Raw genomic sequence first — 20,937 nt, 5'->3', positions numbered from 1 at the left:
CTTTTCATATTATATTCAAGTCTAAATTTTGTCTCTGATTTGAATGGAGAAATGTTATATACATTTGGGTGTATCGTATACCCATAAGTATTCTGTTCTCATTTTGATTATTGTTTTTCATTTAATATAGCCAAAACTTTGGATGTATGATGCACCTGGCTGTATATAACAAATTTCAATTTGAGGAGGGTATTGAATTGAAATACAAATGTATATAGATATAATATTATTTTATATAGTAATTTCGTAAGTGATATTATTTTAATACTAGGTATCTAGTTTTAAAAGATAGGATAAAAGTAAATAAGACTTTGAAGAATAAGAACATTAGTGAAATTGTATAAATAAATTAGTTGATGAATAAAGGTGTGACCATTATTGAAACTTGGTTTTGGTTTCTATTATAGAAACTTTTTAATATGAATTTTACATTATTATATCATATTAAATCCATAAAGCAAACAAATAATATTTGAATGGCTCATTGAAAAAAAGTGTGGCCAACATATTTGATTTTTTTGGGTAATCTTTATTTTCTTTTCACATTGAGTAATGTTATTTTCATAGCAGGTTTTCTTGTTAATCAATTACATGTTCTTTTCATATTGTGTCATTAAATAATACTCCATACTATGTTATTTTGAAAATATTAAGTCATGTTATTTTCATACCGTGTAATATTTATTTTATACTAGGTTATACCTTGTTCAATGAGGGAGACCCACGTTTTGTTCGTAGGATTTTTGTTTAGGGCGGCCGCATGCACAATGAACACTATTATACACTTGCCTGCATATCTAATTTCTGTCTTACGGCTATATGAAGAACGAGAAAACAAAATTAAAATTCTTAACTATATGACCTACTTCATTTTTGGTCTAATTCTTTCAATTTCCTTGAATATACATTTGAACTTTTGGTTAGACAGTGATCTCCTCAACACACAATTCAACTTAACTATCATAAGGCAGTCTCCTGAGAGCTCTGAATGCTATTACCACATTTGACAATCCGCGCTTGGACTGGTATTTTGTCTTCTATGATACTCACAACTGAAGACATTGTGGGTCTGAGAGTAGGAGAAGGATTAGTACACAGTAGAGCTATATTCAGCAGTCTTAGCGCCTCTTCTTCAGAGTAATTTGAGCCGAGTGTTGGATCCACAAGTTCAAGAAGGTTCCCTTGTTCTAGTAATACATAGGCCTGTCAAATTGCCAAGTCAAATCCAGAAATAGAGTACAATCTGTCTTAAATAGGTTGATTTATATATGAAGGGGAAAAAGATCTTTAATGATGAAACAAATTATGATAAATCACCGGAGTAGTGTAGTATATGCCAAAGCAATATAATACGAGTAGATTACCCAGTCAAGAAGAAATATGAACTCTTCCTTCGGCATATAGCTTGTGTTGCTTGTTCCGCTCACAAGCTCAAGTACGACAACTCCAAAGCTGTAGACATCTGCCTTATCTGTGAGGTAACCCCTCATTGCATATTCAGGAGCCATATATCCACTGTCCAAATTTGAATAAATACATGAGATAATGTGTCATGACTAACCATTGAACTTGTAAGCTAAATTGTTCTGCTTACAGAAGCCTAAGATATCATTATTATGCTTTGACTTCCCAAAACCCACTTAAGATCATATATCTGAATCGGTTGATTTGTTAAGAGTCTGCATGATCTTGTTACCCATTGCCATGAAATCATGAATATGCTCTTTCTGAATTAAAAGTTTGAAGATTGCCCCAAAACCCATTAAGATTTAACAGAAGAGGAAGAATTACCGATTCACTTACAGTCTTCTCAGCTAATTGCAGGAAGATGGCACTAAAATGCACAAAGTATGGGAACATATTCAAGAAGCGAAAGGGAGAAATTGAACGTACAATGTTCCAGCGATTCTAGTACTGATATGAGTACTTTCCTCCTCATCAAGCTTTGCTAGACCAAAATCTGAAATTTTGGCATTCAAGTCCTTATCAAGCAACACATTAGTTGCCTTAATATCCCTATGAACAATCTTCAGTCTTGACTCCTCATGAAGATATGCTAATCCTCTTGCAATTCCCAAGCATATCTTCACTCTTGTTTGCCAGTCCAAGTGCAACTTCTGATCCCCTTTTCATGAAAAAAATAAAATAAAAAAAATACCGATTGGACAGTTGATTAGTTTCATAACAGGCTATAAATCAATTTCACCATACAAAGAAATAACTTTCTACAACACATTGGGAAGGCACTTGCCAAAGAGCGCACGGGCAAGGGAGTTGTTTTCCATGTATTCATATACTAGTAATAGCTCTTTTCCTTCAATGCAACACCCATAAAGCTTTACCAGATTTGGGTGTTGTAGAGCAGAAATCATGCCTATCTCAGTGACAAATTCACGGTTCCCTTGCTTTGATTTGGAAGAAGCTGCTTTACAGCAATCACTTTGCCGTCAGGAAGTACACCCTAAAGCCAGAAAGTAGCACGGCAAGTCACAATACTATTCCCACAAATGCACTATTTACTTGTGCAAATAGACCATAGTTTACATTGTACACTGGCCCAAAACCTCCTTCCCCAATCTTATTTTCGCGACTAAAGCCATCTGTAGCAGCTTTTATCTGCCTTAAAGTAAAATAACCTGTATCTAGCCTCTGGAGTTCTGCAATTTGTATATAGAAACAGAAATTAGTAGCATTCCAAAATGTAGGATTTTCTTCGTTTGCTGTAAAGCATCAAGAAGACAAGAATTTACAATTATGCTAAGAAACTAAACCTTATGTCGGATATTGAGCAATTGAAAGAGGGTCAACTTTTTTCTTTCAGGTGTGAGTGGGATGGGGAGGGGCAAAGTGAATTTAGAAGAAAAATGTCCACATTGTAAAAAAAAAAGTATGTATGCTGGATCTTTTTAAACAGACCCAAATATGCAACATTAATTACACAGACCAGAACAACACAGTATGAGATAAGTAATACACAGAGCTTTACCAGAATTATCTTTAAAATGTTACTGCACTGGAGGCAAAGACTTATTTTATTATATTGGTGGAACAAGCAAGAGGAAAAAAGGTTCTCATCTACAAAAGTTTAATAATTCTTCAATCTCAAAAATAGTTTCACTTGAATTTTCCCGAGTGAACTGTAATTTTTATCAACTACAGTCTACAGATTCCCAGTTCTCATCTAGAAGCTAAGGCTAAACAGAACTGTACTTCTTTAAATTATAGAATAACCATTGCAGGCAAGATTTCACAAAAAATATTATTTAAAGAAAAGTACGAGCCACTCTAAAATAGTCATGGTATTCCTGGCTTCCTGCTTTCACTTCCAAATAAAAACCATAATGATGTAGCCATATCTGGTGTATCCACTCTAAAATAGTCATGGCATTCCTGCTTTCACTCTAAAGAAAAAGTTTAAGTATTCAGAGGATTCAGAAATCTTATACTACAATATTTGTTTCAACTCTGTACTAAAGAATAAGAGTAAGATAGAATAAGAGTAAGATGTATCAAGTAAACGTCTTTCCTGTAAAAAATCAAAATAAAATCCAACAATTTTGTTTGTTTACAGGATATTATTATGTCTATTTAAAAAGCAAAGTAATTATGCAGGATCAGCCCCTTCAATGTTATAGAACAATCAATCTGACAAATGATGTTATCAATGAGGTCTTACCTTCATTTTCACGGTCTTTTCCACCTATGAAACCTGTCATCCAGAAAATTACCAAGAGAGATACAAGAATGGTGAACGATGAAGCAAGTACTATTCCAGTAATGGCCCCAACAGACAATCTTGTTTTAACTTTAAAGTCTGCAAAGGCACAAAAACAAAGACATCAGAAATTATTCCTTAAAATCTAAGCATATTAATAGAGGAAAGCTAATAATTTGTAATAGAATATAGACTAACTAGGTGTCACAGTGATCCCAGATATAAGAGGTCCGTATACACTTCTTAGGGGAACAGCCGTAGTTCCTTTTCCGGCCCAGTACAAGAAGATTTCAAGTGTACCATCATTAACATAAACATTTTTAAACACCTTAGTGAGCATCTTGCCAGCCCCTCCTGCTTCTGCCGCGATATTAAAATCATTAAGTACCTCATTTCCCTATCAAACCAAACAAAGAAAAGAAAAGGCAGAGAACAATGCAGTTTATTAGCACTTTAATAAGTCACATCTTTCAGTTATGAATACATCAGAAGCTGAATTCTTTCATATAGAGCGCATTTTGAAAATTAAATGTAAAATGAAGTTTCGACTGGTTTCTTGATTCACCTGAATTGACACATCAAAGATGCGTCTGCCGTTGCAACTAAAAGTTTGGTCATCGGTGAACATAATTTCAGCAAAGTGTAGCTTCACTGTGTAACTGCCTCGTTGCATACAAAGGCCATAATATTTGAGTGACAGAGGTGCCAATCGAGCTGTTCGGAAAATGCCAGACACATTAGGATCAGAAGTCTGTGTTACAAAGTTAGCAGTGCCGTCAAACTGATAAGTTCCTGTACTGCTGTAAGCCCACTTTTGTCCAGATGAAAAGAATACTGATGGGCCTTGAGAGATTGTATCTTCTTCATATACATTCCCTTTGAAGCTCATTTGGTTTCCTCCACAGTTAATAAACAACGAATGATCTGAAAAACACGTGGGAACATAAAACAGGAAGCTAACATTTCGAGTAAATTAAGCAACAATGTCAATCCTTACAGTGGGGTTTTGTGGAGCAAGGAAGGTCCTTCATCAAGCACCAGTTTACCCTGCAGAATCAAAAGTTAAATTAGACAATTCTATCATTATTTATGCAAAATGAGATTTGCATAAATGAATGATTTCTCTAGACGAATCTCCCCAGCTACTCTGTCTTGGATTAATGTGGTATATCGTAAATAATTTAATGACTTTTCTAATTGTGAAAGATAGAAGAATAAAATTTAATGAAAATAAGAACTATTCCTTGGGTATTAATTTAACATCTCATTATTATCAAGGTATGTAGAAATTGAAATTAACATTTGTTTTTGTGCCACTTTATTAAAAAGCTTTTATTATTACTTGAAAAACAAAAGAAAAAGATTAACTTGTAATTAACATATGTTTGCAGGTTTATCTCAGAGAGGGTGGATTTTCTCATAGAAAATCTAACACAAATATTTGGTATCATGGGTAACCTTTACTAGTTAAATTATAAATACGTATTCCAACTTTGTCCAAGTCCAACCACAAGTCCACAAGTCCACAAGTCTTCCATGTTGGATATATGGTGTATTGGTGTGGAGATTAATAGAAATGATTGCCGCGCCTTCACATTTATCCAAAACAATATTATATATAAGAGTGATTAGGGTTAAATAAGGCTAACATTGTAATTAGCTAAATAAACAAAAATACAATATCACAAAATATACACTCTAACACACCCCCATAGCAGAGCAGGAGGTTACAGACGCTTAGGTTGTCTCGTAAGTCATCAAAGAGAGCGCACAGAAGCCCCTTGGTAAAATGTCAGCAATTTGGTTACCGGGAAGGAACATCGAGAACAGGTACTTCACCAAATTAGAACTTTTCACAAACAAAATGAATATCCATCTCAATGTGTTTGATGTGTTGATCTATCATTCAAGCACATGTACCTATAAGCTGCACTATTTTCAGCATAACTAACAAACACACCTCAAAAGTTTTAGGTCCAGCATTTTTCTATTTGAAGGAAGGTAGGCTAACTTTAACAATACATCCCTACACTTCCAAGTATTTAAGATTAGACGCATAGCCTTTTCATAATTCATAGGGAGTTTATCAAGTTTTTTTATGGGGCACTTTGTTCAACACATAAGAAGCAAAAAGTATAGCCTCCCCCCTCCCCATATATTATCACACAAACCAGAACTACTTAATATTGCATTCATCATCATTATAAGAGTTCTATATGCCATTTTGTTGGGGCGTAAAAGGAGCACAAAGTTTATGAATAATTCCATTTTTTCTCATTAAGAAATTCCCATTAAGAAAAAACACCAACTTATCACCTTCAAAAACATGTTTCACACCAGTTTTGTTAAGAAGAGCAGCAGAAAATAAGTTTCTACGAAGAGAAAGGACATACAAAACATTTTGTAAAGACAAAATTTGTTATAAGGTTTTGATGATTGTGAACAAATGATGATTATCTAACTAATATAGGTATTGAGATGTGTGTGAACAAGTCACGAAAGCGTGAACATTGTGGAGTATGATTTAGATCATTGTCGAAAATGGTTCCCAACATATAATGTATAGATCATGCTTAGTTCCTGAGGGTGAACACAAAGAGAAGAAGATTTCTTGATGGGGAACACAAAGAGAAGAAGTTTAAGCATACAAATGTAATGTTGGACTTTATATGGACTTCCCGAGAAGAAGTTCATTGCAAGGAATAAGTACTAGTTCCTTAGAGGAAATATTGGCCATGATTGTTCTTAGTAGAACAAGCAAAAAGAAGTTCTGAGAAGAACACAAAGCACATAAAGACAAAAAAATAGGAGTATATTTTTTTTAAGAATCTTCAAGTATGTTAGACAAGAGCTATGTTACTCGGACTCGAGTACCCATATTCGGTGTCCAAGTGTCTAAATCGGCTATTTTGTGAAAATGTTCTATAATTTTGAACTAAAATGAAATGTCCAAGTGTCATACCCATGTTCGAGTGTCAGGCCGTACTTGAGGTAAAATGAAGAGTCCGGGTAACATAGGATAAGAGAAATTGTTTGGAACAAGCCAAAGGAACTATATTGGAACTTCACATCGTAAGGAACTCAGTGTTGCTATCCAGTAAGGCGAAGTCAAAATTCGTGTCTAGGAGGAACACGAATTTACACAGCTCTAGAAGTTAGTTTTCCACGTTAATGGGCATTGCATTATACATGCCTAGTCTATAGGAAGTTAGTTTTGACTTGGTATTATTATTTCTACACCCTCCATCTCATATTACAAAACCTATTTGGATTTTTTCACGAGAATTAAGGACGTTATAGATTCCTTAAAACAAATGATTGGGAGTACATATGTGCATGTGGGGTTAGAGAGACAAAGAGAGAAAGAAAAAGTAGTTGGGAATTATTAAAGAGAGGGAGAGAGAAAGTATTGGGAATTGATTTTAAAAGACATTATTAGTACAAAAAGAAAAAGAACAAAGATGACAACTCATAAAAACATGGTAATATTGTCAAAAACTATAATTTTTAAATAGAAATAGGCTTTTAATTTTTGTTTACCCTGAAAGGAATATAAGATTTGTAACATGACACGAAGGGAGTATTAGATTATATTTGATAAAGGATAAGTTTTTAAAATAAAATCTGATTTTCTTTGGTAAAAAAGATAACTTAATTTCATTGTTTCCGGGGATTTAGTTTTAGCTTAAACTATTTTCTGAAATAATTTTATTTTATAAAACAATGTTTTAAAAATAAATCAAGGGAAAAAGAATTTCAACGAGGTTACCTTAAAAGTAGGAGTTGGCTAAAATTTTGTTTGTTAAGGAACGGAATGAATCTGGACTATATGTTTAGTTAAATAGTTTATTAATTTAACTTATCGTTTTAAGGAAGTTTGTTTTAAACTCCTTTGCAAAACGTGCTAATTCTTTTCCAAAGAAAGAGGAGGTTTTTAAGTAAGTTGTTGAGCAACTAATTCACCCATTATTGTTGCTTATAATCATGATTAGTTGGCTATTACTGGGCCTAAAGATTCGGACCACTCCTTATCATATGGAACATGGGGTAGATAGTAGGTAATCTAATCCTCTATAAATCAAACGTTTTAATTCTTTCCAAATGGTCTGACTTTGTCATTTCAAAATAGAGTATGTTTCAAGTGGAACAGTGTTAGATAAGAAATATATTTTCTCTCCACGATTTAATTAAGTTCCTTCGGGTTACAAGTTCCTCACATGTCTCAAAGTGTCCAACATATTAGTTTTACACAACTTATCATTTATATGTATTAGAAAGTTATTTTGCTTGGGTGAGTTTTTTGTATGTAAGAGAATGTTATAACGGATGTGTCCAATAGAATGATTTGGGAATTCACCCTCAAACACAATACAAAATAAATAGCAAAACACGATAATAAAAGAGAATGATTATGAGAAAATTTAAATTTCCTCCTATAAAACAAAATATTGTTTTATTAAGTTCCTACCAAATAAGACAATAACCCTCATGATGATTATCCTCCTCAATAAACCATCATAAGTTTCACCCTCATGATGATTTTCCTCTTCAATAAAACCATCATTATTTTCACCCTCTTGATGATTTTCCTCCTCAATATCATCATTGATTTTCTAATAAGCCTAAACCCTATTATATAGGTTAACCTAGAAACCCACATCAATTAGGAATTACTTCTCCCCAAGCCTAAATAATCCTATATTGATTATTCATACCTAAAATCTATCTAGTTTTCTAATTACAAATCTCATCTAATAAGGAAAACATAAAAGATAGACATAATTAAAAGATACATCATATCTTTTCCCAAAACAAATCACGTTGGTATTTGGTAAATTTAGTTTATTTCTTAAGCCCGAGAGAAAGAGAAAAAGTAAGGCTTTGAGTGAGGCTTTAGAAGTTTAGAGAATAGAGAAAGGTAGCTTTAAGGGGAGATCTCGAGCTACAACTATTAGAGGAAATAGTTGTTGTGAGTACGAGTTCGTTGAGGAACTTAATAGAGGCTTGGGTTCCTTATAGGTTGTAACAGATTCGTTGACTTAGGAAGTTTTCCTTGTAAAATTTCTCTTGCACTATTTCTTTGGTTTTCTTAAGTTTCTTTTTATTCCGCAAAAAGTGACTAGCAAGCTTCATACTATCATTCACCTCCCTCTTGTAGCTAATAGTTCATCTAAATAACAAAGTTTCCACTATTTAAATTAAGAAGAATTTGTCCTTTATCGAGAATCTGGACAACTTTTGCTTGGGAAAGATCTGCAAAACACTTAGTGGCTCTAGTGTCAACAACAAGGTTAATTTCAGAAACTACAACAACAATGACATCATCATATTCTTCAGCAATATGGGCTTGTTTAGTTCTTGTCCAATTAATTTTTACCCATTATTAAGAGGTATTCATGCGGTTGTAGCATTCCATGCCTTGTGGCCTTGCTTTCCACAAACATAGCAGCCACCATTGTCTTTCTCGGATTTGCCATTTTTCTTGAAGTTATTGCCTTATTTGAACTTTGAGGGGTTTGGAATTTGCCTTGTTTGCTTGTTAAACATGTCATTTTCAGAACATGAGACTCCACTTTGTTAGCTTTAATAAAAAGTTCATAGGTAGAAGAATCCTTATCCTTAAGTCGGTTGTCTTCTTCGATCTTCATGTGCCCGACCAACTCCTCAAGCGACATGTCCTTGCGATTGAGATAATTGAGGTAGTTGACCAAAATTCGGAAGCTTCTTAATCAGAACATTAGCTTGCAACACCTCTCACATCTTCATGCCCTAACGATAAGGTTCTCGTACTCATGAACTTGCTCCATGATCGGCTTATCATTAATGATCTTGAACTTCAGCCACTTGCCAATTGCATTTTTCTTCTTACCAACATCATCATTCCCATACTTTTTCTCCAATCTCTCCCAAACAAATTTAGTAGACTTGTTGGTGATGAAAAGATCAAAGAGACGGATGGACATATGACTCAGACCTCGAACAAACTTGTTGTGTTTCTCATATTTTGCATTCTAATCATCTAAGAAATGGCATTAGCAGGAGGTGAGACATTAAGGACACTCAAGTGAAGGACATAATTGACCTCCAAAAAATCAATAATTTTTAAGACCACCGATTGTAGTTAGTGCCTTCAAGAGGTTCGAGTATTGAGAGATCGAGTAGGGTGTTAGTGATTGAAAATTCCATAATCTGGAATTACAATAGATAATTTTGCTTCTAAATTGTAGAAAAAGATATTGTAAAATAAAAAAAAAAATATAATAGAAAATGTGGGCCTAATTTTTAATGTATACAAACGATGTGACGTGATGGTAACACTGTAACTTTGAAGCAAAATTCACCTCGACTATGGTACAATCGGAAATGGCATTGCTCCCGAAGATATAAAACAGTGATTCCTCTTAATGTGCACTAAAAAAAGGAAAAAGAACTTAATGATAAGAACTCATAATATACTAGAAAACTAACTTTTTGAGGATGAAAGAAGAAGAAGAATCTTTGTGTTAAAAATTGAGTGCCCAATTCGATTTTATAGCTAGCAAAACTTGTAACCGAAAGAAGAAGATCATGGGAGCAATAAAATCGGGCGAAAATCAAGCAAACGTTTTAAGGTTACAAAACTGATTAAAACGAATGAGGGCTTTGTAATTGAATGGACTTTTAAAACTGGATCGTCGATTACGACAAGGCCCAAAAAGGAAGGCACACTACACTGCGCACATGGAGATGCCCCCTTCTACCCCACAACACAACTCAAACATCTTTGTTTATATTCTCATATTTTAAAGCAAAACTTTCTTATCCCACCAATGTGGGACAATACTTTTTCCTCTAAAATAAAAAAACAAGTAAACTCCAGCTTTCCTTAGCATTATTTCCAACACTTGACACCCATGGATTGACTACTAAAAGTATTATTCGCAATGAAAGAATTATAATCCTTGATTATTCACATTAATTCAATGGTCATATTACAAAATACAAAGCCTAATTGTAGGCATAAAACAAGGCTAATAATTACGAAACTAATTATTTACAATAACCATTAAAAATACACAATATATTTAAGACACTCGCGCAGTCGAAGCGGGAGGTTTACGGACGCTAAGACTATCTAGAAAGTGTTTATATAATACTAGCAGAAGACTCTTGGTGAATATATCTGTTTTTTAATATCTATCCGTGTTGACCACTAAATATACAATATATTTAACACAACCCTACAGTTAAGCGAAGGTTTACAAACACTAAGACTCTTCGAAAAGTCTTTATGTAATACAAGCAATACAAGCGAAAGACCCTCTATACATTTAGTTAAAGAGAAGCTATATATGTAACATGTTTATTCTATTGTAATTAGCAGAAGAGTAGAAAAGTAAGAAGAAAGAAGAAAAGAATAATAAAGGAGAACTATTAGGATCACATTGTATTTGAGTTAGTAAAATTCCGGGGTTGTAACCCATATTTGTTTCTCCTTTATTTTATCATTTTATATTTAAGTTAGTAATTCATAAATTGCATAACTCCTACATTTGGTATCAGAGCCAGGTTATTTGCAATATCTTAAAATGTCTACAAACTTTGTTTGTCAAACGACCAATATGAAGATTGGTGCATCACAATGAAAGCACTATTTGGTTCCTAAGATTTGTGGGAAATTGTTAATGATGGGTTTAAAAAACCATCAAATGAGACAAAAGCGGCATTAACTCAAAAAAAGAAAGATGAGTTGAAAGAAAATCAGAAGAAAGATCAAAGGGTATTATTTTTTATCTATTTAGGATTAGACCGTGATATGTTTGTTAAAATCTCGAATGCAACCACAAGCAAGGATGCTTGGGATAATCTTGCAACTATATTTTAAGGAGTCGAGAGAGTTCGAAAATTCGCTTACAAGCACTACAAGGTGAATTTGAAGAAATCTAAATGACTAGTAATGAGTCAATCTCTGACGCCTACTTACAAATGTTAACCAACAAAAATTAAATGGAGGAAAAATTGAAGATAAAATGATAGTGTGAGAAAGTACTTCGATCATGGAATAAAAGATTTAACCATATATTACCTACGATAGAAGTATCAAAAAATATTGATTCATTATCAATAGAATAACTTATGGGATCCCTTTAAGTACATGAACAAAGAATTCAGAAAAATGATGAACCCAAAGATGTCATTAAATGAACAAAGAAGTGGAAATCGACAAGGCAGATTTCATTGAAGAGGAAAAGCTCGTGGTAACTACCAACCTCGTAACCAAAATAATGAGAGAAGTTTTAGCCAAGGGAAAGGGTTAAGGGTCAAACAGAGGAGGAAAGAGTTTTAACGAACACGGTAAATCAAAAGACATTCAATGTTTTAATTGTCAAAAATATGGACATTATGCATCTCATATGGAACAAACAAAAGGGTCAAGACAATCGATTAAATTTTGCTGAATCATCAAGAAACAATGAAGAAAGTCCTACATGAAGAACCTAGCGCATGAAACAATGAAGAAACTAGCGCATGAAGAAGCTAGTAATCAGCAAGTCATGTGGTTTTTCGATTCTGGAGCTAGCAATCACATGTCTAGGAGAAAAGAAATTTTTATTGACCTTGATGAGAATATTCAAGGTAATGTAAGTTTGGGAGATTCATCCAAACTACAAGTTGAAGGTAAAGGAAAAAATACGATTTTTTACTTGAGAATGGAAATGAAGCATTCATTACTAATGTTTATTGCGTACCTAATATGAAAGGTAACATTCTCAGTATTGGACAGCTTTTGGAAAAAGGATATTTTGTTCATATGGAGGGTAATAATTTTCAACTAAAAGATAATAGTGGAAGAATAATTGCTGAATCGAAAATGGCTAAGAACCGCATGTTTCTGCTGCAACTTAACATCGAGGTTCAAAAGTGTTTTTACAGTGTTATGGAGAATGAGTCATGAAAATGGCACAAACGTTTTTAGCATTTGCATTTCAATGGCCTAAAACTTTTGCAATCAAAGAATATGGTGTATGGATTACCTACCATTGAAGACCCTAAACAAGTTTGTGAAATATGCACAATTGGAAAACAAGCTAGACTTTCATTCCAAAAACGGTTATCATGAAGAGCTAAAGCACCATTAGAATAGTTACGCACAAATATATGTGGACCATTGAAGCCAATATCTTTGGGAAGTAATCACTTTTTTATTACCTTCATTGATGATTATAGTAGAAATTATGGGTGTATATGCTGAAGGAAAAGCAGTTGCATTTGATAATAAGCCGATACATTAGAAAAATACTCCATTTTGAGAGTGGAGTAATCATGTTCAAGTGTAACGACTTAAGAGTGTTTATTGTCTTGGAAAATTTCATGCAAATGATTCAAAGCCTCCATTGTCGTAGCATCAGTTCAAGAATGGTGTGCAAAAGATCATTAAAAACAGTGGCATAAATCACGAAAGGACCGTTGCATCACGGGTCGACCATAGTTTGTCATCATCCTCGATCCACGAAGAAGCCTTCTCTTTCCCTTTGGCAAAAGAAATAATATGGTGCAAGACCTTATGAGATCGTGCGTGGTAACCTTGAATAATTCCGCCCATGTAAAATATTGAACATTCTCCATTTCAAGGGTAATGGAGATATAAGTCTTGATATTAGACACTATAAGAGCAGGGTGAAAAGAGTTCTTGGAAACCAACATGATAGGCTTCCGAAGATGGGAAGAAAAAGGAGAAAGAAAGTGCGGCCAAGTAGGGTGCAACAGAAGAAAAACGTGAAACCCTAAATAGGCATATATACACAATCCAAAGCCTAACAGTTAGCATAAAATTAGGCTAATAATTAGCAAACTAATTATTTACTTAACTGCAAAACACATACAATATATTTAACACACAAAACTCATTTCTCCGACCACAATGGAGAGTTTTAAAAACAACATTCCCTTTCTCTTTTCTCCTCTTATTTGCCTTTGGCACACGCTATGCAAATACTCTCCTAAAAAATTCACTTTTATCTTACATTATTTTCCGTATATCCACTGATATAGAAATGAAATGTTTTACTACGTTTTTTTTAGTCAATATTAATATCGTCTTGTGACATCCACCAATCAAGCGGTCATTGTTTATCTGTTTTTATGATTGGACTTTTCATTCGGCCATGTCATAGTAAAGATATTAAGCGATATCATATATCTCTTGATATATGATATTATTATGTGAATAGCTTTGATATTATTCTTTGTATCATTAATGTGTATATTAATGATTTTGTATACATTTTAGTGATTTTATTACCATTCAATACTCTTTAATAGCACTATAAATAGTTGTTTTCTTTCATAAATATAATCAAGCTTTCCACCAATCTTAATTCTCGTATGGTAACAATAGTCAGCGTAACAAGGTCACAGCTTCAAATCTCATCCACCCATCATTTCAAGGTAGAATATTAAGTAGTAGGTATGGTGGGCCAATTCTACATCTGCACTTTAAGCCCAAAGGGATTCTCATGTGAGTGGCTGTGAAAAGTATATAAACCAATTATGGGCTCCAACCATAAGCTTAAACTTTTATTAAGTTTCCAACATCCATTTCATCTTAATGATTAAGCTTTTCATTTTTGGCCATATAAGATTAATGGTTACACGTTACTTTTTCTATTTTGAGACATATGACCCACACTAATGTTGGGAAAGTTCACAAATAATCTTGCAGCATAAATCATATTTGTTTTCCCTTCTATGTATAAACAAAATAGGCTAACGATTATATGACTACAATATCATAAGTTAACTCGCAAAATGTTTATAAATATAAGCTTATATAGTTATATTTGATGGTATGCTCTCAAAATTGAAATGGGTTTCTCTATTTCTCAAACAATGTGATACAAATACTTTCTGAATACTAACAATCAATTTGATTACATATTAATAATCGATTTATTACTAATTATCTAAAGATGCAAATTAACGTGTTTATTTTTTATAGATTATTTCGTTCTAATTACTTTCCTTCTTTTTCTCTCCTACTTTTTATCATTCTTTTTCTCTTACTATTTTTCTAATTTAGTCTTCTCCAAAATAAGGAGATAACAACCAACAACTAATTTATACTTCTTTCTCCACTTTTGTTTAACTTACCTTATATTAGTATTCTTTTTCTTACAACATTCCATTACTTTATCATTCTTTTCTTAACATTATTTTTATTCTTACAACATTTGACAGCTTACATTACTTTATTATTATTCTTTTCTTATAATATTCTACTTTTCTCTCTTACTTTCCAATCAATATCTTGGTTTTTGTGGAAAAAATAACAAAGTATCGCCATTAAAATGAAATGGAGTATTATACAAGTATTACTCCATGAACAAAATGTAGAGCAAGAAAATTGTTGCTAGATGAACTTACTCGTTGTTTCTCGCAGATGAATAGCTAGCAACCAGGTTCCTGTTGCATTAAAAAGGGACCAGGAATGAGAAATTGATTGACAAAACATCTTACTCATTGCATCATTGCTTTATACTTACGCATTTGATTGCTGACAACTAGTTGGGGCTGAACAAGTGAAATTGTTGTAAGACACATCACTGCAAAAGCAAAAACAATGGTATCATAGGACCTTCAGAAATGTTCAACCCCCGTTACTTTTTAGTTGTCACAAAGGAATATATTAAATCTCACAAATAATACCCCTTTGTTGCAACTAAAAAGTAAACGGGGTAGTATAAAATTTCCTGAAGAAAGGAGTGAAAAAATAAAAAATATAACTTACAAGTACTTCTTGCTGTTTAATATCCATTGTGGTACTGCACCAGAAAATGAGTTGTTTGTAAGGAACCTGTATCAGCCTAGAATTAATACAACAACCATCTTGTTAGAAAATATACTACTCAGTATTCATTTTTCTTACAGATAATTAAGATTTTGCAAGTTTTCCAATAATTCAGGAGCTGGACCGCTCATCTGGTTGTAGCTTAGGTCTCTGCAAGAGTCATTGAAAATTTTAAAATTATCCTCTTTATTTCATATACTACCTCCGTTACAGGTTATGTGCAACGATTTGACTTAAAGCAGAGAAGGAAAATGTCTAATCGTTGCACATAACCTGTAACGAAGGTAGTATTTTCTAGGCAATGTCATAACTTGTATCATAAGTGAACATAAGCATAATTAAATGTACGTCAGTTACAGATTTATTACTCACTACAACTTACATTCACCTGGAGAGGAACACCCATGCCCAACATATATGTTTTAGAAGTTGGGTTATATAACTATATTGTTTAAGGAGTGTGGGTTATCTGGATGTATAATAGAAAGGCTGATAGATCAAAAACACTATACTTACAATAGAGTCAAGTTTTCCAAGTTAGAGATATAATTAGGTATTTGACCAGTAATCAAGCAGTTCCTAAGTACGCTGAACACAAAAGAGAGAATGTCAGCAGAAAAATGGAATGCTAGCCATAGTGTACATGTAATTATTAATGTTGATCAATCATATAACTGACAACTCACAGATACTTTAAGTTTTTCATGCTTGCAAGGTTTGGGAAAGGTAAACTTGAAGTAACGAGATCTGAAATTCTCCTGGTAATCAAAGTAAACTCCATCACTATTTTACCTCCCAAATGTACTTTCCTTAAGCTAAGCAGATACTAGGAGATGAAAAGGATATAATAGGGGAGAATTATAATAGACTGTACTCACAAGATCTGCAAGTTTGTCAAACGCAATAAGCTAGATGGAATAGGTCCCTCCATAGATGTGCCTTGAATATCCCTAGACACAAAAAAAAAAAAAGTTACCATGTATTAAAATGAGTAGTATAGATACAAGGCAGTGCATATCAGCAAATTGGAATCCTGCATGAGTAATCTACTCACAATGAGACCAGGGTGGTTAAATTGCCAATAAAATCAGGTATTTTTCAAGAGATCATGTTTCCGTTGAGCCTCCTGGAAAAAGCACACAATTCTTAGCTAGCAGAGGTGGAGTCTGGTTACACATTGAAGTTAACAAGGGTGACTTACAGTTCAGTAATGTTCTTTAGATTGACAAATGTTTCAGGTATAGTTCCATTAAAGAAGTTTGAAGCAAGTACTCTACAAGAAGAAGCAAGTATTTTGTAAATGAATCTTTAGTTGTATAATATGATCATATGATATAGGAACTAGGGCAACAAGAAACGAGTGCAATAGCTGCAACTCAAAAACATAAGTAGGTAACGACGAACTGAATAATCCCATATTGAAACATAGCAAGAATTATCTTGTACTGACACAATCTTAAAGATAAAACTTAGTGAAGTGCTCCAAGTATCAGTTTATAGAGTTCACTAAAAAATAGACTCACAAGATTCTCAAGTTTCTCAAATTCCCAAGGCTCTTCGGCACAAGTCCTCCTAATTGGTTATCTTCCAATCCCCTGGAAAAGTCAAATTTGCAAAATAAAGAGGTCAGCTATAAAGATTAGTTGTCAAGCCATTGGAATAAAAGGCACAGCCAGAAACAAGACTAACAAGTTCTGAAGGGTGATAATCTGTCCAATTTCCTCAGGAATTGAACCAGTGATTCAGGTTTCTGAAACTGCTCTGCAACGCAAAAGGATTCAGATAAAAACTTGGAAAATATCCTTTTAAAAAACTGTCAAAACATGTGTTTAAAAATGTAACACATACTTACAGAGTCACGAGGGGAATCTTAGACAGGTTTTTTGAGATTGTTCCATTAATATAGTTCCTGGTGAGATCACTGGATCATAAAGATAAACTCCTTAGAATATGTACCAGTTAGGAGTGCTCAACTTGTAATTCACATTCGGCAAAACAGTTAACTACCTTTTGTTACATATGAGATGCAAAAACTTACATTTCTTGCAGATGAGCCAGGTTTCCGAATTCTTCAGGCATAAATCCAGTAAGATTGAGACCCCTTAATTGACTGCAACCTCGAAGAACAATTTTCAATGAAGAAAAAAGGAATCCAACAAGCCAAAGAAAATTCATAAGAAACCAACTAAGTTTGCCCCATCACGGCCAGATAGCTCTGACAAAAGTCTGCTGAATGCTACCACAATTTTATACAGAATCAGAATATAAATGTGAAAACACTAAGATGATTTAGAATTGCAATAAGTTATAGGCACCAACCAATAAGAGTCTCAAATTGTGAGTATGCATGCATGTAAGCAAGAGATTGCACATTAGTATATATGAAAAAGAAGACAGCGTGAAGGGGAGGGAGAGAACATACATGTCTGTGACATGGCATACAGTGCCCCTGTTAAATGAACAATCACAAATGACGTTGCTAAGAGCAATATGGTCAATGAAGGTTTTATTGAAATTCTGACCCCTATCACTGCAGGATGTTCGGCTGACATTCCAATGCGAATTCTTCAACTTTTGAGAGATTATTTGAAGTGTTTGCACTGTTAGGAAACAAGTAATAAAGTCAAGCAATATCAAATCGACAAGTTTGAACGTGTTTGCACTGTTAGGAAACAAGTAATAAAGTCAAGCAATATCAAATCGACAAGTTTGAACTACATACCGCAAGTGTGTAAAAGACCAAGTGACCACCTAAGTTATGTTAGTAATGACCATATTAATGGTTTAACTCAAAACTCGACCCATTTTAAAGTGCATTCAATTTTTTTAGTAATGAAATGATGGCCTACACTTTATTTCATGTATGCCTTATCATATAAAGCCAACATCATTATGTAAACTTAATTCATGAAAGCACATGACATTTACTGTAATAACAAGTGTTCTTTTGAACTATAGTCGAATGTACAACTATGCTTCATATGCAAATTCCCATATATTTTATAGCTTCGACTATATAAATTGAATTGCTAGCTCTTTTTCCTTTTAGTAAAAGTTTATTCTCTTCCTATTGTCTTGCCTTCCCATGCTTCCTACTTTCTCCCCCTTTCCTTTTCCCCTTTTCACCCTATCTTTTATTTTGCGAGTGATGAGAAAACATACGATAAGGTGGAAGAAAGGAGTACAGGGTCATTGGGAAGGATAAAGTTATAGATCTCTCTCAAGGATTGGTTAAAACCATATAAGGTATGATTTCTTCACCAAAGTTACACTAATCTAATCTTAATTGAACTCATTGGAACATATTGTACGCCTGATTTGAGCTCAACCAAACGGTAGTTTATCTTACTGTATTGTGATAGTGTGATAATTAATAGTTTTGGGGAAACATTTCTTATTATTGATGGAAGTTAAATATGTTTATATCAAGGGGTTTATATAGGAAAACATAACCTTAGCGTAATAAGATGTATAAACACTAGTTCACTAAACTAACACAACTCTTGTTTCCTAAACATATCATAATTCAAAAACCAAAATTACGCTATCACCAATTTTGACAATGACAACATATGTACCCTCACTCAAGATCAAAATACCCGTAGTCTCATTTAAGTTTTCATGTGATACCAAACGTGGGACAATGTTACGCAATTCCAAACAATGTTTGAACTTGCTTCCTATCACAACGTTCGTTAACATGTTTGCAAGGTTCCCATATGTATGCACCTACATAAGAGAAATACTACCTTTATGATTGAATTTTTTGCCTAATGAATCGCACTTTGGCTGTCACAGGTCACAAATAAGATTCTAATATTCCTACCTTAACACCAAATCATCTAGAAGTCCCCACAATCACTTCCTTAACTTCTTTTGCCATAGCCATGTACTTAATAGAACCACATAGCCTACATTGACTGCTACCCGGAGCACCATGCACTTTCAATGCATAACCAATAGTAGAACACCATCTATCTAGATCACTATCATAATCCGAATCAACAAAGCCACTTATCTCAACCAAAGCACAAACTTGGTTAATGGTACCCTTTTCAAAAATGTAAAATTCATTTCATTACTTCCTAATGTACTATATCTAGGTTCGCCATAAATCTAAATACAAGACTAACTACTTGTGAACCATATGGACGTGTACATGCCATGCAATCTAGTGGCTAGTGGAAAATCCCTTGGCCACTAGCCTAGCCTTCTACCTTATTTAATCTTACTAAGAAGGATCCTCTTTTATTTTATATACCCACTCACAAGTTGTCTTAGCAGTCTTTCCTACAAACAATATGACTACCTCCCTTATCTTATTTAAATGAAGAGAATGTGTCTCTTCCTCCATAAAAACCAACCAACTCTCACTATCCTTGTCACACTGAGAGTGCATATTCAACCAAGTTTACTTGCTCATAATGCCTTAGAGGTTTGTATGACTCAAACTTTTGAACTGATTTATTATTCTTCTTTGCCCAGTAGATACCAAAGAATCTTGTTGCTATTGCACTAAATGCATATTATCCTTCTAAATCATCTCACGATCAAGCTCATCCTCCTCCTCCTCCTCCTCATCTTAGTATTTGAAGTCGTTCCAAGTTTCCAACATCACCGTCATTAGACACCATAGCTTTAGATAAAGCTACTATAGAGTTTTCATTAAAAGCCAAGATTACAAATTTGAAATCCTCTACACTACAAAGGCAATAGCCCTAACCCCCTATAGATAGATAAAAAGAGATTGCAATCTTAACTCTTTTAGTAAGCTTATTATCCTCAACATGATAATAAGTCGTTCAATGTCTGAGTACTTTTGTAATCTCCATCTAAAAAAGAATGTGGGGATTGATTCACTGTATAACAAGTTGTAGCAACTAACCATACACCTTGCCTAAACTAGAACTAGAGCGCATACACCTTCCATTCTCAAGTTAGTGTATGATTCAGTCTTTCCACAACTCTATGTTATGGTAATAAGAGTAATAAAATGATTGTTTAATCTTCCTCATCTACATTCAAATCTATATCCTTAAAGTATGATATGTTCCTATCAAAACATTAATTTACTATGACTCTACATTGTTCTTTTTTTTTAAAATAAAAAAATAAAAAAAAATAAAAAATCTTTTTTAATCAGTGATCTCACTTTTTTCTTTTTTTTTAAGCAAAGGAAAAAAAAAAGTTATGTATTTAATGTTGTTATTGTTTTATTTCTTGGGTTGTTTAGGCGGTAGATTTTTATTTTTTAAATGAATTATCTTATTTTTCACCGAGAAAAAAAATGTTTTTGACAGAAAAAATTTTGTTGTTGATGTGACACATGTACTTTTGGGATAATTCTAGTGACTATTTTAGTATATGACTAGCTTAAGGCCTGTGCCATGCACGG

The 20,937-nt window shown here is 33.5% G+C and overlaps 1 pseudogene across 1 annotated transcript; it reads right to left on the bottom strand.

The window, feature by feature from the left end:
- Window positions 1–840: 840 nt before the first annotated feature.
- On the bottom strand, window positions 841–18,503 carry LOC145574780 (putative LRR receptor-like serine/threonine-protein kinase At1g53440; annotated as a pseudogene). The gene is made up of 23 exons (XR_014098171.1): window positions 18,294–18,503; window positions 17,581–18,142; window positions 17,395–17,463; window positions 17,232–17,303; window positions 17,066–17,137; window positions 16,744–16,815; window positions 16,597–16,668; window positions 16,421–16,492; window positions 16,229–16,300; window positions 16,059–16,130; window positions 15,621–15,692; window positions 15,483–15,548; window positions 15,238–15,297; window positions 15,119–15,157; window positions 4,713–4,762; window positions 4,281–4,639; window positions 3,914–4,112; window positions 3,677–3,814; window positions 2,545–2,657; window positions 2,252–2,461; window positions 1,894–2,125; window positions 1,365–1,515; window positions 841–1,203 (listed from the first exon to the last, which is right to left on the bottom strand). The product of XR_014098171.1 is annotated as a putative LRR receptor-like serine/threonine-protein kinase At1g53440 (transcript).
- Window positions 18,504–20,937: the final 2,434 nt, after the last annotated feature.

Source organism: Chenopodium album, chromosome 13 (assembly GCF_948465745.1).
Source record: "Chenopodium album chromosome 13, dcCheAlbu1.1, whole genome shotgun sequence".
NCBI lineage: Eukaryota > Viridiplantae > Streptophyta > Magnoliopsida > Caryophyllales > Amaranthaceae > Chenopodium > Chenopodium album.
Note: the sequence above shows the minus strand (reverse complement) of the source record. Positions and strands in the feature narration are given on the sequence as shown.